Consider the following 25,491-nt stretch of genomic DNA (forward strand, 5'->3'; position numbering starts at 1 on the left):
CTGGGAGCGGCTTGGGTGGGTGGAGTCTTCCCCCTCTCCTGCAGGGCACTGGCCAACTTCTGGTGCTTCACAGGGAGGAGACTGGCTGTGCTGTGGCTCCGTGACACACTGGCTGTCCTGGTGGCCGTTGCACTCCACATACCTGTGACAACAGGCACCACTGGTCCCGGAGATGTTGTGGCTGAGGTGCTAGTTCGGGACCTATGAGTTGGATGGGGGGTGGAAAATAGGTTAAGGCTGGACAGGAAAAGTTGTTTGGACACACTGGGATGGGTAGCTGGAGAGGGTCTGGGAGTGGAGGAAGAGGTGCTGGTTGTAGGAGGTGTATGTTTTGTTGCTTTGGGTGCAGGTGCATGCACTGGAGGCTGTTGTGAGGTGGATGTATGTTGGGTGGGTGTGTGCCTGCATTTGTGTATCTTCAGAGGGGGCGTCACAGACACACTGGGAGATGACACAGGGGACGTGTGTATGGTAGTGGGGGTTGTGACTGCATGTGAGCGAGGTGTTGTGGTGGGTGTGCTGGTGCGGGACGTAGTGGCTGTAGAGGTAGTGCATGCAGGTGTGAGTGTAGACGAGACTGGGAGGGAGGAGGGAGACGACGAGGAGGGGGAAACAGTGGGTACTGGTGTGTCTGTATGTGTGTGATGCTTGCGTGAGTGCCTGTGGGATGTGTGGTGCTTATGTTTGCCTGAGCTTCCCTTGTATGGTGAGGTGTGTACAGGCTGGTCTGATGGTGTGCTTGGGATAGGCAGAGGTACAGGGGATTGGGTCTGGGTGGAGGAGGTTGGAGGGGCGAGGCTAGACACAGGGACGATGGCTGCCATCAGTGCTGAGGCCAGAGTTTGAAAGGCTCGGTGAAGGGCCGCCTGACTAGAATGAATGCCCTGCAGGAATGCATTGTTTTGTTGCAACTGCCTTTCTACACCCTGGATGGCATTCAAAATGGTAGACTGCCCAAAAGTGAGTGACTTGAGGAGGTCAATGGCCTCTTCACTGAGGGCAGCAGAGGTGACAGGGGCAGGGGCTGAGGTGCCTGGGGCGAAGGTGATGCCCACCCTCAGGGTGAGCGGGCACGGGGTGAAGGCTGAGGGGCTGCTGGGCTGCTGGGAGGGTGGAGCTGGTAGGGGGGGTGGCAGCTTTACCTGTAGAAGTGGGGGGCACAGATGTTGCTGACACCACAAGGGAGCTCCCATCAGAGGACTAGTCCGGGTTGCTGGTTTCAGCTCCTGTCCCTGCCGTGGTGCTCTCCTCGCGCTCCGTCCCACTAGTGTATTTTGAGTCTGTAGTGTGGCCATCCATGGCCATGTGGGATGCAGCTCCCTCGTGCTCCGGTGCCACTGCTCCTCCGCCTGAAGATGCTAATGCACACAAGAACAGGGAGACCACAAAAAAGGGGGGGGGACAGAAGAAAGACATGTTGAGTGCATGGATTACCGCTACCATTGGCGGACAAGACGGACACAGAAGCCCCCTGCACTACGTCGCGCTGTTGGGCTCTACAGTGCAATTCATTGGAAATGGCCTACAAGGCTATGGACGACATCTGCACACATAGATGACACAGGTGCATGAATAGCTGTACTTGGCACTCTACAGAGGTGGGGTGGGGGGCCACAGGGCCATGCCTTACGGAGGGGCCTAGCCTACGGAACTCGCCCTGGCCTAGGGAAACCCACAGCCCTCCTCCCCCACCCAGACACCTCCACTGCGCGCAAAGTCAACTGAATGAGAGTGTACTCATCCCCTTGTGTCTGCTGTGATGCCCTCAAGCGCCCATCTAACTACGGGTAGGCCACCGCCAGGATCCTGTACATCAGGGGGGTCATGGTTCGACAGGCACCCCTCCCACGTTGGGAGGCCATCCCCAGCTGAGCCTCCGCCGTCTTCTTGTTCCAGGGGCGAATGTCCTCCCATCTTTTCCAGCAGTGGGTGCTCCGTCTGTGGTGGACCCCCAGGGTCCAGACGTCCTTGGTGATGGCACGCCAAATATCCTTCTTCTGGTGGGCGCTGACCAACATGAAATGTACAGGGTAAGAAGAGAAGTCATTACCAACTGTGCCGTCAAAGTGAGTGGCCCCCATCCCTACCCTTGCCATGTGGCACATGCACCCACCGTCTTTCATGCACGCAGAACTCTGCCCCCTTCCTTCTTACAACCAGCCCTCTCCACACAGGCATAGCCCATACAACAGGCTCCCTCTGTACTTACCTGTTGGTCTGGAGGACCGTAGAGTAGCGTGTACTAGGGGAGGACCTCATCGACGAGCTTCTCCAACTCCTCCGATGTGAAGGCAGGGGCCCTTTCCCCAGACGCACGAGCCATTGTCTCTTCCAGACCAAGGTCACAGCAGCACTTGCAGTGTAGGACCTCTCCTGTCGAAGATCAGGTATCAAGTGATTCAACAGATAGAAAATGGCGGTCACATCCGCGGTGGTACGTACCATCACCGCCGGCGTACATCGTCATTGGCTCCTGGGACCCCTAGGGTCCAATGTTAACCAATGCAGCATTGCGCCGCGGTCTTCGACCGCCTACCGCGAAGGTGTTCAACGCCAACGCAGTTACCTCACATCCTATTGTCCCACTTTACAGGTCAGGCACCCGCCATTTCAGGGGCCCACATGGCCTAATTGCCAACTGTGTCACACATACCTAGGCCTAGTCTCAACACACATACAGGCCACATTTTGTGTATGAATGGTGTTCTGTGTAGACTGTGGGTTCGTACCTCTGAGTTGTTTGACTCTGTGCTCGCTGTTGTCCTTCATAGGCACCGTCCGCTGGGACATGTTAGGAGATGGCGAATCCTCCGGTGTACCGACCGCTGGTGCACCTGTCGACAATGGAGGAAAGAAATTTGATTATCACCTACAGGTTTGACCGTGCCACAATCCAGGAACTGTGTACATAGTTGGAGCCTGACCTGATGTCAGCAATCCGCCATCCCACAGGAATCCCCCCTCAAGTGCAGGTGCTATCAGTGCTCCATTTCCTTGCAAGTGGGTCTTTTCAAACAACTGTGGCCATGGCATCAGGGATGTCCCAGCCTATGTTTACCAACGTATTGTCCAGAGTGTTGTCTGCCCTGCTGAAACACATGTGGACCTACATTGTTTTCCCTCAGGTGGAGGATTTGCCTACAGTGAAAGGTGACTTTGCACATATCCCCAACATCATAGGTGCCATTGATGGGACCCATGTGGCTTTGGTCCCCCCCCACAGGAGTGAACAGGTGTACAGGAACTGGAAGAGTTATCATTCCATGAATGTACAGATGGTATGTTTGGCAGACCAGTACATCTCCCATGTGAATGCCATGTTCCCTGGCTCAGTGCATGACGCCTACATCCTGCAGAATAGCAGCATCCCTTATGTGATGGGTCAACTCCAGAGGCACCGTGTGTGACTATTAGGTGACTCTGGTTACCCCAACCTGTCATGGTTACTGACCTCAGTGAGGAATCCCAGGACAAGGGCAGAGGAACGCTACAATGAGGCCCATGGGCAAACTAGGAGGGTGATTGAGCGGACCGTCGGCCTCCTGAAGGCCAGGTTCAGGTGTCTGCATATGACAGGTGGATCCCTATTCTACTCACCAAAGAAGGTGTGCCAGATCATCGTCGCCTGTTGTATGCTTCACAACCTGGCTTTGCGACGACAGGTGCCTTTTCTGCAGGAGGATGGTCCAGATGGAGGTGTTGTGGCAGCTGTGGAGCCTGTGGACAGTGATGAGGATGAAGCAGAGGAAGAAGACATGCAGAACAGGGACTCAGTGATCCAGCAATATTTCCACTGAAACACAGGTGAGAATACATTCCTGCCTACTACATGTACTTTTACACTTCTATCCTATCTGTCGATTTCACCCAGTGTATGGTCACTGAGTTTTCACTTTCCCTTACGGTTTCACAGGTGTGAGTCCCAACGTGTCTCATCTGCTTAGATTCCTCATGGACTAGAGCTGTGTGACATAGGTATGTTGACATTACTATTTCATGAACATTTTGTCACTGTAATTACAAATACACTATTTTGAAATCACAGACAGACTCCAGATCTTTTGGTGCATTGCCCATATGGGCTTTAGGAAGTGGAGCTGGGGCAGTTTCAATATGGACAGGGTGACAAAGTGGGACAGTGGGATGACAATCAGGGTGGTCTCATTTCTTGGCGGGGGTCTTGGCATCGTGCTCTGTCTTGTTCCTGGATCTCATGGACCATTTGCGGGGTGGTTCTCCGTCTGCAGGGGGTGGGGTGCTGGTGTGGTGGTCCTGTGGCGGTGCCTCCTGTCCACTAGCGCCGGCGGAGGTGGTGCACAGTTCATCGTCCATGCTAGTGTCAGGGGCCACAGTGTCCCTCCTGGTGTTGAGTACTTCCTTCAGCACCCCTACGATGGTGCCCAGGGCGGAGCTGATGGTTCTGAGTTACTTCCTGAACCCCAAATACTGTTCCTCCTGCATCCGCTGGGCCTCCTGAAACTTGGTAGTGTCCACCACTACAGGGAACCCAGGCTATCCCACCACCCCAACAACACCAGGGCCCTCGGGCAGTGATAGTGGGCACACTGTTCAGGGGACAGAGTCCCAGGGAAACAGGGGAACTGGGAGGGCTGCTATGCGACAGGGGGAGGACAGGCCCAGGGAACCCACTCTCCACCAGGCCCTCTCCAATATCATGGGAGCCTACCATCATTCCCAGGAGACGATGGCAACAGTACTGGCCAAGTTTCAGGAGACCCTGTGGCTGCAGGAGAAACAGTATTTGGGGTTCAGGGAGGAACTCAAATTCATCAATTCCACCCTGGACACCATTGTAGGGGTGCTGAAGGAAATCGTCAACACCTGGAGGGACACTGTGTCACAACAAGGGGTTCCTGACACTAGCCTGGACGATGAACTGCCCACCACCTCCGACGGCACTAGTGGACAGGAGGCACCGCCACAGGACCACGACACCAGCACCCCTCTCCCTGCAGATGGAAAATTTCCCCACAAGCGGCCCCTGAGATCCAGGACAAAGACAGAGAACAATGCCAAGACCCCCCGCCAAGAAATGAGACCACCCTGATTGTCATCCTTCTGTCCCACTTTGTCACCCTGTCCATCCATCAACTGCCACAGCTCCACTTCCTATGCCCCTTTGGACAATGCACCTGTGAAACTAATAGACTGGACTCTGCCATGGACATTCCTCCACCATCACCCCTGACCATTTTACAACCCCCTCCACTATTTTGCACTGAAATAAACACCCTTAAATCACAAACGAATCTGGAGTTAGTCTGTGCTTTTGAAAATGTGTATTAGCAATAACTGGCAAAATGCCATATCCAAGGTAATGTCAACATACCTATGTCACACAGCTCTAGTCCATGCGGAAACAAAGCAGAGGTCACACAGTGGGACCCACATCTGTGAAATCGAAAGGGGAAGTGACAACTCAGTGTCCATACACTGTGTGAAAATGACAGACAGATGAGAGGTAGAAGAATTAAATCAGATGTAGCAGGCAGTGTTGTCTTCTTACCTGTGTCTCACTGGAAGTATTGCTGGATCACTGTGTTCCTGTTGTCTATGTCCTCTTCTTCTGCTTCCTCGTCTTCACTGTCCACAGGCTCCACAGCTGCCACAACACCACCATCTGGACCATCGTCCTGCAGAAAAGGCACCTGTCGTCGCAAAGCCAAGTTGTGAAGCATACAGCAGGCCACAATGATCTGGCACACCTTCTTTGGTGAGTAAAATAGGGAACCACCTGTCATGTAGAAGCACCAGAACCTGGCCATCAGGAGGCCGAAGGTCCTCCCTATAATCTTCCTAGTCCGCCCATGGGCCTCATTTTAGCGTTCCTCTGCCCTTGTCCTGGGATTCCTCACTGGGGTCAGTAGCCATGACAGGTTGGGGTAACCAGAGTCACCTGTAAGTGTCGAGGGACAACAGTTAGACACACACTAACTCTTAGGGACATCCCCAGACCCAGACACCTAGTTACACTGTATTAGGTCCATGTCCTCACCTAATAGCCGCACACGGTGCCTCTGGATTTGCCCCATCACATAAGGGATGCTGCTATTCCGCAGAATGTAAGTGTCATGCACTGAGCCAGGAAATTTGGCATTCACATGGGAGATGTACTGGTCTGCCAAACACACCATCTGCATATTCATAGAATGGTAACTCTTCCGGTTTCTGTACATCTGTTCACTCCTGCGGGGGGTACCAAGGCCACATGTGTCCGATCAATGGCACCTATGATGTTGGGGATGTGTCCCAGGGCATAGAAGTCACCTTTCACTGTAGGCAAATCCTCTACCTGAGGGAAAACCATGTAGCTTCGCATGTGTTTCAGCAAAGCAGACAACACTCTGGACAACACGTTGGAGAACATAGGCTGGGACATCCCTGATGCTATGGCCACTGTCGTCTGAAAAGACCCACTTGCCAGGAAATGGAGTACTGACAGCACGTGCATTAGAGGGGGGATTCCTGTGGGATGGCGGATAGCTGACATCAGGTCTGGCTCCAACTGGGCACACAGTTCCAGGATTGTGGTACGATCAAGTCTGTAGATGATAATGAAATGTCGCTCCTCCATTGTCGACAGGTCCACCAGCGGTCTGTACACCGGAGGATGCCGCCATCTCCTCACCTGCCACAGCGGGCGTGCTCTATGGAGAAGAACAGCGAGCAGAGAGTCAACCAACACTGAGGTAGGTAAACACAACTTAATCGGAAAATGTTTTAAAATCGACATATGGCTGTATTAGTGTTTAAGCAAGGCCTAGGTATGTGTGACGTAGTAAAAAATAATGCCATGTGGCCCCCTGAAATGGCGGCTGCCTGACCTATAATGTGGAACAAGGGGATATGAGGTAACTGCTCTGGCATTGTACACCATCGTGGTAGGCGGTCGAAGACTGCGGCACAATCCTGCATTGGTTAACATTGGACCCTATGGGTCCCAAGAGCCAATGACGATGTACGCGGGTGGTGATGGTACGCACCGCCACGGACGTCACCACCATTTTCTGTCTGTTTTATCACTTGATACCTGATCTTCGACAGGAGAGGACCTACACTGCAAGTGCTGATGTGACCTCAGTCTGGAAGAGACAAAGGCTCGTATGTCTGGGGAAAGGGCTCCTGCCTTCAGCACGGAGGAGTTGGATAAACTAGTGGATGGGGTCCTCCTGCAGTACACGCTACTCTACGGTCCTCCAGACAAACAGGTGAGTACACTGTGAGCATGCTGTATGGGCAATGCCTGTTTGGAGAGGTTTGGATGAAAGTTAGGGGAGGGGAGAATGAGGCGTGCATGAAACGATGGTGAGTGCATGTGCGTCATGGCAAGGGTAGGGATGCGGGCGAATGACTGTGACCGTGCGGACGGTTATATCTTCTCCTTTTCCCCTGTACTATTCCTGTAGGTCAGCGCCCACCAGAAGATGGATATTTGGCATGCCATCGCCAAGGAAGTCCGGACCCTGGGGGTCTAACACAGATGGAGCACCCACTGCCAGAAAAGATGGGAGGACATTCACTTCTGGAGCAAGAAGACGGCAGAGGCCCAGCTGGGGATGGCCTCCCAACGCGGGAGGGGTGCCCGTCGAACTATGACCCCCCTGATGTTCCTGATCCTGGCGGTGGCGTACCCGGAGTTGGATGGGCACTTGAGGGCATCACAGAAGCTACAAGGGGGTGAGTACACTCTCATTCAGCTGATTCAGCGCGCATTGTAGGTGTCTGGGTGGGGGAGGTGGGCTGTGGGTTCCCCTAGGCCAGGGCGAGTTTAGTAGGCAAAGTCCCTTCTTAAGGCAGGCCCTGTGGCACCCCACCCCACCTGTGTACAGCGCCAACTACACCTAGTCAGGCTCCTGTGACTTCCATGTGTGCGCAATCAGGCATAGCCGTGTAACCCATGTCCCTGTGATTGATTAGGGAACTCCAAGTGCACGGGGTGGTGCAGGGGGCTTCTGTGTCTGCATTGTCCGCCAACGGTAGCGGTATTGGATGCACTGAACATGTCTTTCTTCTGTCCCCCCACTTTTTGTGGTCTCCCAGTGCTTGTGTGCATTAGCATCATAAGGCAGAGGAGCAGTGGCACCGGAGCAAGAGGGAGCTGCATCCCACATGGCCCTGGAGGGCGACAGAACGGAGTCAGAATTCACCAGTGGGACGGAGGGCGAGGGGATCTCCACGGCGAGGACAGGAGCTGAGACCAGCGACAAGGACTCGTCCTGTGATGGGAGCTCCCTTGTGGTGGCGGGGCCCCTCTGTGCCCCCTGCATCTACAGATACAGCCGCCACCCTCCCTACCAGCACCGCCTTCCCAGCAGCCCCTCAGCGTTTGCCCAGTGGCTGCTCACCCAGGAGGGTGGGCATCTCCTTCACCCCAGGCACCTCAGGCCCTGCCCCAGTCAGCCCTGCTGCCCTCAGTGAGGAGGCCATTGACCTCCTCAGATCCCTCATTGTTGGGCAGTCTACCATTTTGAATGCCATCCAGGGTGTAGAGATGCAGTTGCAACAGACCAATGCATACCTGGAGGGCATTCATTCTGGTCAGGCAGCCCATCAGTGAGCTTTTCAGACTCTGGCCTCAGCACTGATGGCAGCCATTGTCCCTGTCTCTAGCCTCCCCCCTCCAACTTCCTCCACCCAGACCCAAACCCCTGTACCTCAGCCTATCCCAAGCACACCATCAAACCAGCATGCACACACGTCAACACACAAGGGAAGCTCAGGCAAACATAAGCACCACACATCCCACAGGCACTCACGCAAGCATCATACACATGCAGACATACCAACAGCCACTGCCTCCACTGTGTCCCCCTTCTCCTCATGTCCCTCCTCTCTCCCAGTCTCCTCTCCACTCATACCTGCATGCACTACATTGTCAGCCACTTCCTCCATCACCAGCACACCCACCACCACACCCCGCTCCCGTGCAGTCACCACCCACACTACCATTCACACATCCCATGTGTCCTCTCCCAGTGTGTCTGTGAGCCCACCTCCCAAGGTACATAAATGCAGCCACACACCCACCCAACAGCCATCCACCTCACGACAGCCTCCAGCCCATGCACCTCCACCCAAAGTCACCAAACGTACACCTCCTACAACCACTACCTCTTCCTCCACTCCCAAACCCCCTCCATCTACCCATCCCAGTGTGTCCAAAAACCTTTTCCTATCAAATGTTGACCTCTCCAGCTCACCTCCCCTACCCCTTCAGTCTTCTAGGGCCCGCCTCTCCATGTCCCAAACCAGCGCCTCAACCACAACAGCAGCGGGAACAGTGGTGCCAGTAGTGCGCCAGGCAGCAGGGCAGCCAGTGTGCCAAGGAGCCAGAGCACGGGCAGTCCTCCACCTCAAAAGCACAAAAAGTTGGCCGGTGCCCAGCGGGAGAGAGGACAAAATCTTCCACCAAAGCCTCTCCCAGGGGTACAGTAGGGAGTGTGGGGACAGCTGCACCACTATCCAATGTGGGGAAGGGGCACAGTAAAACAGGCAGGTCTGGGGAAACCTGCATGGCGGACAAGACCGCCACAAGCACCGCTGCCAAGGACACCGCCGCCACCAGCACCGCTTCCTAGGACACCTCCGGCACCAGCACAGCTGCCAAGGACACCGTCGCCACCAGCACCGCTGCCAAGGACACCGCCGCCACCAGCACCGCTTCCCAGGACACCGCCGCTGACAGCACCGCTGCCAAGGACACCGGCGCCACAAGCATCGGTGCCAAGGCCACGGCCGCAACCAACACCGCTTCCCAGGACACCGCCGCCACAAGCACCGCTGAACAGGACACCGCCGCCACCAGCACCGCTGAACAGGACACCGCCGCCACCAGGACCTCTAAACAGGACACCGCCGCCACCAGCACCGCTAAACAGGACACCGCCGCAACAAGCACCGCAGGCCAGTGAGCTCCAAAGATTGCGACGCTACAGCGGCCGCCACAAGCAGGATGAAGCACTCTTGGCACAAAGCACCCACCAGAAACAGTGGAAGGTCACATCCAGTACCTCAGTCCTTGGCAGGATGAAGCACTCTGGGCACGAAGCACCCTCCAGAACCAGTGGAGAAAGGCATCCACTACCTCAGTCTTTGGCAGGATGAAGCACTCTGGGCATAAAGTCCCCTCCAGAACCAGTGGAGAAAGGCATACCTTAGTCCTTGGCAGGATGAAGCACTCTGGGCACAAAGCCCCCTCCAGAACCAATGGAGAAAGGCATCCACTTGAGAGACTGTGGCTTTGCACTCCCCAGGATGCAGCAGTGGGCAAACCACCCACTTGAGAGACTTGAGAGACTGTGGCTTTGCACTCTCCAGGATGCTGCAGTGGGCAAATCCCCCACTTGAGAGACGTGAGAGACTGTGGCTTTGCACTCCCCAGGATGCAGCAGTGGGCAAACCATCCACTTGAGAGACTTGAGAGACTGTGGCATTGCACTCCCCAGGATACATCAATGGGCATGGAGCCCCCTCGTGGATCTGGTGTTGTGCACTCATCCGGCTGAGGTGCCCCCCTTTCCCTTCCCCTGAGGTGCCTGTTGTATTTCTATCTGATGCCCCAGCAGCGTTCTCTCCGTTTTGATCGGGTATTAAGTGTGGGCCTCGCCCATGCATTTTGGGCCCAGTGGTGCACGGAGAATACCTTGGACTTGTATTCTTGGTGTATATATTTGTTTCTAGTGTAGATATATGTATATGAATGTATATATTTTTGATTACTGTTTTTGAATAAATTACAAACATTCAACTCATTTTCTTTTGTCCTGTCATTCTACCAGGGGGAGTTGGGGGTTGTTAATGTAATGTATCAACATGTACTTGTATGTGTGTTGTAGTGGGTGAGGGTGGGGGTGGAAGTGTTGCGTGTTGCGTGTGTGTATCACTCTTATTTCCCTTCCCCCTCCCCTGTGTCATAGGTGCAGTACTCACTGTGGTCTTCGCCGCCATCTTTGTTGTTCCTGGTAGAGTAGCAGGAAGCTAAAGGCTGACAGTATCTGTAGCTCGGGTTCCATGGCATCCTGATTCCGTGTGGGGTGTGTAGAGGTGAGCGTTTTCCCTTCCAAGTCCGGTTTCTGTCATGTTTTTATTCGCGATGAATCCGCCCCGGAAAAGGTGGCGGATTGGACTGTTGTAATACAGTGGGCGGAACCTTGTCTTCCGCCTGTCTGTTGGCAGATACCGCCGCGGTGATTGTTTGTACCGCCGTGACGGTGGGAGTGTTAAAGTGCCTGTCTATGTTGGCGGTTTCCGCCACGGTCGTGATTCCATTTTTTTTACCGCGGGCCTGTTGGCGGTTTTACCGCCGCTTTAACACCGACCGCCAGGGTTGTAATGACCACCTATGTCCCTGAACAGTGGAGTCCGGATGATGTCAGGAGTCAAGTTGGAGCTTGGACAATATCCTGCAGCCATGTGGCCCTTCAGTTCTTTGGACTGCCCATTGGCCCAATCTCTACATTGACGTGTATATAGTTATTTATTTATTCATTATGGTGACTGTTGGCAGCAGATTACAGTTGTTGTACTAAAGGTATGTGTCCTTGCATTCTTTGCTCCTGGGTCCTGTAACTGTTGATGTACTGTTCAGCTGGTTGTGTGTGTGTGTGATGTGTGTTGTGCATGTTTGTGTCACTCTCCTTTTTCTCCCTCCCTCCATTGTGTACTAGGTGGCTGTACTCACTGTTGTCACCTTCATCGGCGTTGGTGCTCTAGGACGGCCATGACATAGTAGAGCATCGTGAAGACTTGAGTTCAGGTTCCATGGCGGCCACAGACTCCTCTGTGTCCTTCCTTTTCTGTAATGTGTTTCTGCCAGGCTTTTGATGGCGTTGCTAACACCCCAAAAATCCAGGTGGTTAGCTACGTCATTATATGGTGGACAGTACCTTGACTTCTGCCTGGCTGTAGGTGTCTACTGCAGTGGTCGGTGGTGTTAGCGCCCTGACGGTTGGTGTGGTACATTAGCTGTCTATGGGAGGTCTCACCTCCATGGTCACAATTTAACGGTAATTACCGCCAGCCTGTTGGCGGTATCACCGCCACTTTAACTGTGGCGGTCAGTACACCGCCAAATATCATGATGAGGACCTATGTCATTCAAACAGGAGGAGATGCAAATGGGGAAGCTATGACCATGGATGCAGGCAAATGAGACCTAGTCAAATGCTTGACACAGATGCTGCTACCTTTTGAAGTTTTCACACAGGAAGTTAGTAAGGCAGACAGTACAATGGGCCAAGCTATCCCATTGTTGCATCTGCTACAGGAGAAGCTAAAGAAGGGGTCTAAAAGGTTCACAGTGGCAGGTGTGAAAAAAAAAACAAGAGCGCATGCTTTGGTTGACAACTAAATCCTTTGCTTGGCTTCTAATGCAAGGCTGAAAAATGGCATCATGTTTTTAAAGGGTACTTCTGTGTTACACTGTTTGACCACAGTACAACAAAAATGATGCCCACTTTTATTCCTTTTTCTGAAGGGGATGTTTCAAAACAGAAGAGGTGGATTGTTGAGCAAACCGAAGACCTAGAAGAAGCACGGCTGGAAATTGGAGTCCCACTCCTTAGTTCTGGGTTGCCACCTTCAGATTTCAGAGAGGGCAATCTTGTCTCACAGCAGCCAACATTCTCAACAAGAGGACCAGCAAAAACAGCAATAGTAGAGTCGGACCCAACCTCTGCATTGTTTTAGTTTCAGGTGGCAGCTCCTAGGTCCAGTGCAAAGGCAAAGGCAAAAGTGGTCCAACAAGTGGCAGCACCAATGACCATCCAGGAGATGTCCCAGGAGTATCCGGATGACCCAAAAGAGGTCTATGTGGATCAAAACCCATTGGTGTATTGGTATGGGAAGATGCACCAATGGCCACAGCTCAGCAAGCTGCCAATAAAGTACCTGCATTGTCCTGTAGCCAGTGTGTCTGCTCAGGGTATGTTCAGTGTAGCTGGCACAGTTGTCACTGTGAAAAGAACCAGTCTCTCACCTCAAAAAGTAGAAAGATTGACCATGATCAAAATAAGCCAACATTTTGTAGCACACAATTACACCTTTTCTGAAACAGCACAGGTGGAGGAAGAGGGTGATTAGTCAGAATCAAGTGTGTAAGCTGACCAGCTTCTGAACAAACCCCCTTAGTCTGAGGACAAACCGTACTTCCCTGACTGTGTATGCCAGTGCCATTGTTGAACTTAGTTTCTTTGCACAAAAAAGAGTAGCTAGTTGAACATTGTGTCTGATTTATGTAGCCCTGCCAGTTTTTAGTCCTATGTATTACTGGATTGTAGTGGCACCAGTATGCACTGAAGAAGCTTCCACAATTCCTTCAGGACATTTGAGACAATGCCTGCCTCCCTCGGCTATTTTTTTTTCCATCACGTAGCAGGGCTGCCCCTGAAGATCATTTATTTCCAAGACCGCCAATACCAAATTCCAATGTGTTGCTTGCATAAAAGATACAATTGTGTACCTACCACTGTGCTTTGATTCAAAGAGGTAACTACAAGTATTGCACCAATAAATGATAATACATTATTGAGTGATTGTGAGTGATGACTGATAATTTATGTGGTGGCAGACAGTGAGGGAAGGTGCTTAACTAATACCTTGATTTCAATGAATTGCAATGTTTGGTGCCTGATGGGCGATCATTTGCCCTGAAGGTGAATGGCCCTTTTTAAACTTAGTGAGCAGGGTCCACTCCTTTTTTCTGGTTCTTCATAGACATGACCAGTCACCTAAATTAACAAACACAAATGTAAACAAAATACTGCAATTCTGTTTGTCTACTTGTTCTTCAACTGCAGTGCACTACAGGTCTATCTCACTCGGGTCGGGGCTGGGACAGAGTTATTTGGAGTCAGTAGGAGGATAAAAGGACTCAGGGTGGGATCACCTCAACAGCAAGAAGAAGGAAGTTATCAAATGCAAAGGGAAACCATGATGAGAAGAACTCTGAGGACTAGTACTCAACTATGTGGAATGGAGAGAGAGGTGCATTGAATTGGAAAATGCTGCTGAGTGTATGTGCTAGACTGCTGGCAAACATGAAACTCCTCTTGTTTTTGCTCTGCTTCTGAGTCTTCTTGGTACATTCCTCATGACGCTTACCTTCCTTCCGTCCTTCTCCTTGACTCTACAATACAGTTTCTGTTTCACAACCTGCAAGCCTTGTCCTTTTGTGCAGAATCGAAAGGCCAAAGCTTAACACTCCTTATCTACCGGGCTTGTAAAGAGTGGCACCCAAGAGCTACACCACCCAATTTGGCAATACAGTATAATTTTTCTTTTATCAGTCAAATTATTTAGAACTGGGTGGATTCATTCCTCCATAATTTGATTTTTTCAGACCTAGATGACAAAACATTAAGATATCTAATAATAGGTTTCTGGGGCAAAAGGGATGTTTGAAATGCATTTCACTGAACTGTGTCATACTCATTCCTTTGTTTCAGTCAACAGCTTAATGATGATGTGCTGCTTACTGCTCTGATGAATATTTTTTTTGTGTTGTGCTTGTGTTTGTCACAGCTTTCCCCAAATCTCCTTTCACATTCAACAAACCCCTAACCCTCTTCCCGTAGGCTGTGCAATTTATTGGTATTTTACTTAATTTACTCCAAATAGATCACACACTTGGTGGGGCGGATGTGGGTAAATGGGACACCAAATCACTGCTGGATCTTCTATTACCGGAGTAATAGCCCACACCAGCACCACTCACTCAACCATGTATAAGAACGTCATTACTCAATTTCAACATCATTATTCAGACATTTGTTATGCGTAAACGTCTTGTTAACTCCAGGGTTCAGACTTTCAGTACACTTTGCCTGACTATAGGATTTTATAACTTTGATTTTCATTAAATTCCATGCTCACCATTACATAGAATTATTTACTATTGCTAATTGTTGTTATATTAGGTGGTATTCTTTGATGTGTCATGGTGGTAGTAGTCTGTCTTCAGTCTTTGTAAAACTATAATATAAAAGTATATGTACAACCAACTAACTGCGTTTTTCTTTCAGTTTAGTTGGCTGTGATGGATAATCCTTTTAATTAATCCTACATTTCGAAATCTCCTAGGTGGGAGTGGGACCTCACTTGTTGTGATGCCTTCCCTGTTGGCCCACTAACACTACCATAAACAAGGCACTTTTCACAAACCACTCACCTGAACTTCCCAGATTGTTCCGATGGGGCGGGTATGGCTCCAACTCCCTCTAGGGGGTGAGCACAATTGCAGTGATTCTTTTACCTGAGTGCAGCACCGGGCAAGGCCCCCAAAGGAATGAGGGTTTGGAGGAGAAAGAGAGAAAAAACAAACCACTTGGGTCTTATCAAGGCAGGGACAGGTAGAAAGAATGTGTCGTAGTGGGCATCAGGCCCCCTTGGTTAGCAGGGCTCCAGCGTGGGAACAGGTCTGTAAAAAGAGGCACAATTAGTTTACTAGTTTGTAGGCTCTTCTGAACACAGCTTTGATTTTATGTCACAAAACATAACATGTCAAAAGACATACAGGTTAAAGTACCTAAAATCTCAACAGGGGCTTTCCTCACACATAATACCTTTTTGACCCATATATCACATAGAGCAAACAACGTTCTCACTTAGCTTCCTTCATTGCTGGGCAACGGACTCCGGCCCCCGACCAGCCCACAGGCTCTTCAAAAAGGCGCGCCCCTCGCAGGACGCGGTTGTAGCTACCTTCGTTGCTGGGCAACGGACTCCGGCCCCGGCCAGCCCACAGGATCTTCAAAAAGGCACGCCCCTCGCAGGACGCGGTTGTAGCTTCCTTCGTTGCTGGGCAACGGATTCCGGCCCCCGGCCAGCCCGCAAGATCTTCAAAAAGGTGCGCCCCTCGCGGGACGTGGTTGTAGCTTCCTTCGTTGCTGGGCAACGGACTCCGGCCCCCGACCAGCCCACAGGATCTTCAAAAAGGCACGCCCCTCGCGGGATGCATTGTAGCTTTCTTCGTTGCTGGGAAACGGACTCTGGCCCCCGGCCAGCCCACAGGATCTTCAAAAAGGCACGCCCCTCGTGGGACGCACGTGGGACGTGCCCGGGCGTGTGCCCGGGCGTAGACCGGGCCAAGACGGGCCCGTCTATGCCCGTCTTCGGCAGACTAAGGCCGGGCTGGGCCCACTCTCTTACTTATTGATCCATCGAACACGTAAGACCAAAGCATTATTTAATTATTTATTGTGTTTTGCTACCTTTACCGCCTACATGGGGAAGAGGAAAGCTGCAGATTCGATGGAATCTTTGTCTGACTGCAAAAAGCAGAAAAAGCTCTCCAAAAAACCAGCCACTAAGACTAAAGGAGAAAGTCATAAGCCTTTGAAGAGATAGATCAGCTATTTGAAGAAGTAGAGGCCATATTAAATTGCACAGAGGGTAACATTGTGATCCTGCCTTCAAAGAAGGCCCCAGCTTATCCTAGGGGGATCCAAGAGTTTTTTAATTAAAAAAAAAAAAAAAAAAGATGAAGGATCAAGGGCCAGATCCTGTTTCGTCTAACAGAGGTGGGGTCTCATTTAAAACACATAATATTATCCACCCCTCTCCCCAAGGATCAACGACTGCTGCTACTGATCTTTACTAAGATGAGGGCTATACCTAGCAGAAGAGGAAGGAAGCATATTCGTCCCAGCTGTTCCACTAAGTCCTGTGATAAATTTGATCCCAAACATAACTTGTAGTAATCAGTTTGAGGCTTTAGCTGAGGAGGGTGACAAACTCAGGGTTCACGAACATACTGCAGCTGTGCTTAATAAAGAGGATACTATTTGTTCACCCGTTTCTATCCCTACTATTTCTACTTCACATATGGAGCAACCCTCTACCGAGACCAATGTGTCTCTCATACTGCAGAGAGTGGATGAAGTCAGGACTCTGGTACTGCAATTAGCTAAAATTCTGCAGGAAAGGTTAGCACATCCGTGCAGCTGTAAATGCCATTCTAAAGGTGAAGGGGCAAAAGGTGGACTCCCAACGACCGACTTAATTTCATCCACCTCGACTGTACATGGAGGACAAGCTATTCACCATCAAAGGAAAAAGGCATATAGAGACGGGCTAGATATGAATCCAATAAGCCCTGCAGATAACTCTACATATGAGCAGCAAGACAATAGACACACTTTTATTGAGGGGGTTGCTATGACAAACTACGGTGCCCCAACTGGTCGCCCCCCTGATCGTTCAAATTGGTTGCCAAATAGGAGGCGTAAAGTGATTGACAATTCCTCATGTAAGGGGGATCGTTTATCTATTAATGCTAGCAGGCCATCTGCACCCTTTTCTATCTCTGATCCGATTCGTGATTTTCCCCCTCAGAGAGCCCCCTGTGGTTCATTCATATTGACACAATAACAAAGCATTAAGCCTGGGTCTAAAACTCTCTTCTTGAAAAAAGTCCCGAAGCTAATGCCGGGGCTTACTGAGGACCATGAGTCCAGTGTCAACAAGGTCATCCACTGGCTATGACATCAACGGAATTGCTTATCAGTTATACGTGTAGACGTTTCCAAAGCCAAACGGTGGAGCCCCTTGGGGTCGAACTATGATATAATCTCAATTGAGTTTTATGACAAAGCCTTGGTTGAGTGCCTCATTGCATTTGACGAACGCACTCGTTTTCTCAGGGGGCAAAGTAAGGGAGGTATTATCCTAGAGATAGAAATAGACGAAGCAGGTCTAGCTCCAGTTAATAGTCATTCGCGCCGCAACATTGCAAGGGATCGACCAGGGTGCAGTGAGATTAACCAGTCCAATTCTGTATGACTGTCTTCAGTGCAGGAGGCTACTTTGGGGACTGCTTAGAGGAAAACATTTTGATCAGCCCTGATGATCATACTATTAATGAGCAATGACAACAGAATATTAGCTTCTAGACACGCGGTGCTGTGTCAGACAAAAATGGTCTATCAATAATGACATGGAATTTAGCTGGTCTTGGAAGAAAATTAGATGATATTGACTGGTGCTCATATATAAGTACCCAAGACATATGCCTCTTTCAAGAAACATGGGCTGAGGAGAGGATTGATATAGATGGGTTTCTTTCTTTTAATATAGCTGCTCAACCATCTGAAAAGTTGACAGGTCGTGCAAAAGGGGGGCTCCTGATGTTACTAAACAAACAAGTGCAATGTGAATATAAGATTTTAAAATTTGACTGTGCTGATTTGATGGAGCTACAAATTTCATTCCAACAGAGTTTTAATGTAATTTTTATCAATGTTTATGCCCGATCTGTATAACGTGGAGCGGAATCTCAGATTATAACCCAGCTACTTGACTTTCTAGACACTTTACAATCAATAATAGCTTGGGATGTAAATTGCACCTTGAACCTTCTGTGTTACTTAGTGGTTTAACAGAGGAAGAAGACCAAATATGGGGATTGCACAGCTGAATTGTGATCATTTCTGTCCTTGCTCTTGTGTAGGGGCCCAGTTGGCTTCCCTTTGCTTGAAGCATGGCCTAAGGGCCTGCAATGGTCGTATGCCCTCCGATTTAAACACAGCACCTACGTTCAAACGCGGTACAACAACAAGCATAATTGATTACTTTCTAGTTGATATAAGACTGTGGCCCCTGCTGAAAGATATGGAGGTGGATATTAGAAGTGAAAGCGACCATTATCCCCTGATTCTCTCCATTTCTGGGGATGTTTTTAGATGAACCTTGAATAACCAGCTTACCACGGTTCCCTCCCCCACCTTGAATAACTTATCTATGAAGGTTAGGTGGCCGAAGGTGGTGTTGAACCCCTACTTGTTACGCACGATTTACCTATCCTTCATAGATAACTTGGCCCCATACCAAGAATATGTTCTTAAGGATATTCCATTTCTTCGTATACATCAAAACATGGTGGTTAAGTTGCAATATATCTTTTATAAGAAGGTTGGGGCAAGACAGCAAGGAGGGACCCCGGTAAATAACCCATGGTTTGACGAATTATGTTATAGAGCCAAGACAGGGTTAAAAAATGCCATTATGAAAGGGATCCACAGGGAAATACAACAAGCCAGATGCACATACAAGGAGTCTATCATACGTGCAAAAAGATCTTGGGAAGAATCAATTTGTCAGGAGCTTTTGGATGCTATGGAATCCAACAATAATAAGATGTTCTGGGAACTGTTGTACAAGCGAGAGAAAGAAGGTAGGACCACCCTAAGGAACCATATCCAACCTGAAAGATGGGTGGAACATTTCTCATGTCTTTATGATAAAATTGACATCCCGGAGACTTCTGTCAATCAGGATGTGGGGTTATCTCTCCCCTCTCAGATGCGGTTTCTGCCCTTGTTTCTATAGGAGGGGGCCCACAGGCTGCCGAGGGCTAAGTCCATTTCTCTATTGAAGAAACTGCTGAGGCAATCCGTTCGCTAAAACCTGGGAAAACACCAGGTCCAGACAAGATACCAGGGGATCTTCATAGATCGGAACCAGCAATATGGACCTGGTACATTAATGCACTTTCTAACAGAATCTCCAAAGGGAGGTAGATCCCCACGACATGGAAGGGTGCCGAAATTATCCATATCTATAAAATGGGTAATGCAAACCTCCCAGCAAACTACAGGCCGATCAGTCTTATAGATAACCTGCAAAAAATGAGATTAACGAGAGCTGGGCTACGGATCATCAGATCCTTTCTCCCCTCCAGGCAGGATTTCGATCTAGCATTAGTACAGTGGACCAGGTTTTTAGGCTAGCCGTGCTGTTTTGGAAATACACAGCTCTTGCAAAACAACCTTTATATGTTGCTTTCGTTGACTTTAGATCAGCCTTTGACCTGGTTACAGGAGAGAAGCTATGGGAGGTGCTATACAGAATAGGGACCCCAGCCAATTTAATTCAACTCCTGAAGCGACTGTATAAAGGTACATATGCGCAAGTGAGATGGGGCAACCATGGCGAACTAACAGACAAAATCCCCATAAATAGGGGTGTTCACCAGGGATGTATGCTGGCACCATTTTTATTTTCAATTTTTATTAATGAGGTGGTACAAGCTCTGATGGCATGCCAAAACAATGCTCCCACCCTGTGCACTCAGAAAATCCCAATTCTTCTTTTTGCCGACGATTCTCTTCTTATTTCCAAGTCCCCAATAGGCTTACAAGCTCTTATAGACAGATTCAAATTATTCTGTCGGGATTATGGTCTGAAGTTGAATCACAAGAAAACTAAGCTAATGGCATTTCGCTCTGGAGTGTGCAAAAAATGCACCATTCGTTTAGATGGCGATCTATTGGATAAGGTCAGCTCTATTGACTATTTGGGTGTTAGGCTAACTGAGAATTTGCACTGGGAATTTGCACAGGTTAACAGGAGTGCTGCATCTATCCTGCGCTTTTATAGGGGTACGACAGCAAAAACTGTCTCCCCAGCAATTAAGATTTATGTTGCTAGGGCGCAGGGAGATGCTGTCTATGGTGCAGAGGTCTGGGGCTTCTCCTATAGTAACAGGTTAACAATTGGAGAGGACAACTTTGCGAGGGCTCTATGTGCTTGCCCTCCTAGCACTCCGTTGATTCCATTGTTTTTAGATTTGGGCCTGAGAAGGATAGCCGACCTAATTACTTTAAGACCACTTTTATATTGGGTAAGGCTATGGACTGTCCCAGAACTGGATGTTTACAAGACCTCACTTTTAGATCTGATAAAGTGTTCCAATTCAGCCTCTATCCACTGAGGCAAACATGTATCTAGTTGGTTCAGTAACTTGGGCCTAGGAGATTTTTGGGAGAGACCCCACAATCTTGAGAAAGTCCACACCAAAGTGTTGAAGCGTACATATTGGGCCTACGTATGGAACAACTATATTAGCCATAGATCTCATGGTAGCCTAACAAATCTTTTCATTGACATCAAATGGTACCCACAATTTGAATTATATCTAGACATCATACCTGACATTTTAGGCAAAAGTTTATATGCTAGATTTCGCTTTGGGACCTTGCCGCTGAAGACTTTGATGTGTAGATGGGGTGCAAAAACAGTAACTGATATCTGCCCTGTTTGTGGTATAACTTCTGAAACAGTTGAAGTTTTTATGTTTTTCTGTTCTGCAGTGGGTTCGTAACATCTGCCCGGAAATGGGAATAAGGGAATGTGCCTTTGCTCTGAGAATCTTAAAAAGTCATTGTTCTAAAGTTTTAATATATGCTGTTAGTAAGTATTTACTGGCGGCATGGTGTATATGAAATTCTTTTATCAGCAATGTGTCTCAATCATGATTGGACAAGATTCTTTTAAATGGAGTAGCGGGGCTGTTCTCCTTTTTTATTGTTAATACGGGTTTAAATTGGAACTGTATTTTATACTTTTGATTTTATTATTTATTGTGTATTGCTTTGATGATCTATTGATCGAATAAAGCTTGTGTTATTGGAACGTTCTCATCTATAGGTAGAACAATATACCGATGACTGGTGACCGTGGATAAAAGACAGTGGGGAAGTTGCTCTAGAGACTGGTTTACCCTTTCTGTTTGTCCATTGGTTTGGAGATGGTAAGCAAAGGAGTGATCCACTTCCATCCCGAGCGTTAAACAAAGTGCTTTCCAGAAGCATGAAGTGAACTGCTCTCCAAGGTCAGGGATGAATTTAAATGGCAGACCGTGTAGTCTTACTACATGTTGAATGAAAATCATACTAAAGGTGTTGGTTGTAGGTAATTCAGCTAATGGTCTATAAGGTGCCATTTTGTATTGAGATCCACCACAACCAAAATAGTCTTGTAGCCGTGTGTGGGTGGTAAATCAGTGAGAAAGTCTACACTTACTGTGTGCCATGGGTAAGGTGGTATGGGCAATGGTAGCAGTTCCCCTGATGGAGCCTGATGTGTGTTTTTGTTTCGTGGACATGTTGGACAAGCAGCAAAATAGATTTCAATGTCTCTTCGCATGGTGTCCCACCAAAAATTATTTTGGCAATTAACTAGTGTTTTTTGCACATCTGGATGGTTTGCCAATGACAAATCATAATTCCATTACATGACTTTTTCTCTAAGTTCTTTTGTGGGAAGAAATAAGCAATCTTTATGATGAAAGAAACCATCTTTGATGACATTTTCTGGGTTTGCAAGCCATTTATGCATGTTTTGTTTTGGAATTTGGTGTTGTAAATCTAGAAAAAATGAGTGATCCTCATTAGCTGCTACCACTTTTTTCTGACTGGATGATAGTTGGTGGGGTTAGTTCCAATTTATTGGGCTCTGTGTGGAAAGTGTATCAGATTGCAATTGTTTCATGCCAGGACGATAGGTGATAAGAAAGTCATACTCACTAAAGAAGTGTAACCATTGCACTTGCCGTGGTGTTAGGGCTTTTACTGGGCTAAAGAATTATAGACTTTTATGATCTGTGAAGATAGTTTCTGTGTCATTCGTCCCCAACAAATGGTGTTGGCATTCTTCAAATACTGCCTTGGTTGCTAATAGTTCTTATTCAGCTATCGTAAAAGTTAGTTCTGCTGGGAGCTATTTTTTTTAATAGTATGTGACAGGGTGCAGATGTCCTATTGTTGTGTCTTTCTGAGGCAAGACTCCCTCAATAGCCACCTGGGAAGCATCTGCCTCCACAAAGAAAGGTTGGTCAGGGTTAGAATTTTAGAGGACTGGGGTGAAGATACATTTTTCTTTCAATTGCTTAAATGCACTGGGGCTTCTGGGGACCTTACAAAGACACACCCTTTTTTCAAGAGTTTTGTAATCGGGCCACTGTCTCAGAGAAATTGTGACTAAAGGGCCAGTAGAAATTGGAAAAACCTAGAGCAATCTGGACTTCCTTTAAGGTGGTGAGCTCTGGCCAATTCAGGATTGCTTCTACTTTGTTAGAATCCATAATTATCCCAGTTGAAGAGATGTGATATCCTAGAAACTCTACCGCATGTGCATGAAATGTACACTTTTCCAGTTTGGCAAATAAGGCATTTTTACACAGACATTAGAGCACTGAGCGAACGTGCTGCACATATGTTTCGCAATTTTTGAGTAGCTGAGTATATCATCTATGTAGACTACCACACAAATCTCAAGGAAATCCTGTAGTACTTCATTAATGAAATACTGAAACGTGCTGAGGTGCACAGGCCAAAGGGCATGACAGTGTACTGTAATAAATTGAACTTAGGGCTTCATTATGAGTTTGGCGATCTGAGGTCTGCCATGTTGGCGGTGGTGGTCGTACCGCCAACAGGCAGGCGGAGAAGACCGCCAAATTATGACCATGGCGGTATTCACAAAAGAATAAAGCTATAGCACCACCGGCACCCGACTGGAGTCTGGGCTCTAATGACGATGGCAGCCACCTGCAGGCTGGTGTAGACCATATTTACGGATAAAAGGAGATACTCACCTTCAGGAAGCCATACTTGTCCGGAGCCACCATGGAGCAGAACTACACATCATCCTGCTGCTCCTGCTCCGGACTCATCGAAGACGACAACAAGCGTAAGTACACACACTCACCTGTTATTGTTGTATATTGTCAATTTATGTCACCCTCACAACATACAATAGGGAAGGTGGTGCAAGAGAAACACTCACATGTAACAACACACTGAAGTACACACACTAACATGCAACCACACACACAACCACACATACACACTACCCACACTATGGCCATCACCCCTACACACGTCACAAACAACCACAGGTAAGCTTCAAAACATTGCACAGGCCCACTCTCACACAGTACCACACAGTACCACACCATGTCACAACTACAACACAACTGCACGATCCCCAATATATAGGTGGAGACCCACACTTGACACTACCCAGGGACACATCACACATACAACACAATGTACAACCAACAGGGAACGGAAACACACATGTACACAACCATACTACTTACCGATCAACATACACAGGACATCGTATCTCACATACCATGCACAAAACACGCACACAAACACAGTGAAAGCACACAAAATCACACTAAACAGCAACAAGCACATGTCAACACAAGCATCACTCATTACCATCACAATAAAATGTGTTTAACATACACATGTCCATCACACAACACATACCATAGCACTGTGAGGCAAAATCACTGCATACAACCTCACAAACTGGCTAAACAACACTGGAAGCACACGCACTACACACACACACACACACACACACACAAATACAGACACACATCTAATGTCAGTCAGGAACAACCCCATATCAGGGAAAGAAAAGCATGACAAAGATTAAGCCACCAAACCAACAACAGGTTGGTTGACATGTTTTAAAAATAATTAGAAATGTGAAAGTCAAAGGCCATAAGCCAGTCCAGATAAAAAGTCTCTCTGCACACAGTTCTCACAAGTGTGCCCCGAACTTGACTCCTGACTGCCATCTAACCTCCACAGGTAGGGGCATCAAGGGGGCAGGCAGACACCTCAGGGGTTATCGGGAGGTGGCAGAGGTGGAATTTGGGCTTAGCCTTGGGAGGGGGGGTTTGGAATTTGGCTTGGTAGGGGGGGTTTAGGTTTAGGCTTCGGGGAGGGTTGGGTCTTCATGGGGGGTAGACTTCTTGGTGGGGGCATGGGCACCAGCAGGGGTAGGGGAGGCCTTGGAGGTGGAAGGGGTAGACTTTGGGAGGGAAACAGAACATTTAGGGGTTTCACAGGAGAGAGGAGTAGGGAAAAGGAAATACTCTGTGAGGAAAGATTTCTTTCACACAGGGGGACGGTCATGGCAAAAGGGTTTGGGTGTGGAGGGAGAGGAAGTGGTTGTCTGAGGTATCGGTGTACATGTCTTGGGTGAATGTTTGTGGGAGGTATGCTTGTGGGTGTTTGTCAGTGGGTGAGTGAGTGTGTTTATGTGTGCTGGTCTGAGGGGTGCGTAGGTGCTGGGAGATGCCATGGGGGGTGGGTGGGTGGATGGGCAAATGCTTGTTGGGGTGGTGACTGCAGGTATGGTGGATGTGCTTACTGTAGGAGTGTCAGTGGTTGTGGCGTCTGCGGGTGTTGTGACTGGGGTGAATGTCTGAGGGTCTGCTGTGGTACTCTTTGTGGGTAGGATAGATGTAGTGGCTGGATCTGTGAATGTTCATGTGGTGTTTACAGGTGTGTAATATGTGCTGTGTGTGATGCTGGGGGTGGTAGGGCTGTCAGGGCAGGTTGTGACTGTTGCTGTTGCTGTTGCTGCAGGTGGATGTTGCTTGTGTGCATGCCAGAGGTGTGTCATGTGGTGCTTATGTTTGTCTGAGTTGAACGGGGCGTGTCCAACATGGCGACCGGGTCGGACGCATAAGCCATAGCTCCGATCCCGGCCCTAAACAAATACCCTCACATAGGCGCCTGCCTACCTTTGAGGTGGGAGTCCGGTGCAACGCGAGGCGTCCTGTCGGGAGCCGCTAGGAGCGAAGTGAGGACCTGTCCGCCTGCGGTGCTGACCAAGCCGCGCAGTAAGTGTCGTGGCCTGCACGGAGTCGGCGCCGGCCCGAGCGGC

Source organism: Pleurodeles waltl, chromosome 11 (assembly GCF_031143425.1).
Source record: "Pleurodeles waltl isolate 20211129_DDA chromosome 11, aPleWal1.hap1.20221129, whole genome shotgun sequence".
Lineage (NCBI taxonomy): Eukaryota > Metazoa > Chordata > Amphibia > Caudata > Salamandridae > Pleurodeles > Pleurodeles waltl.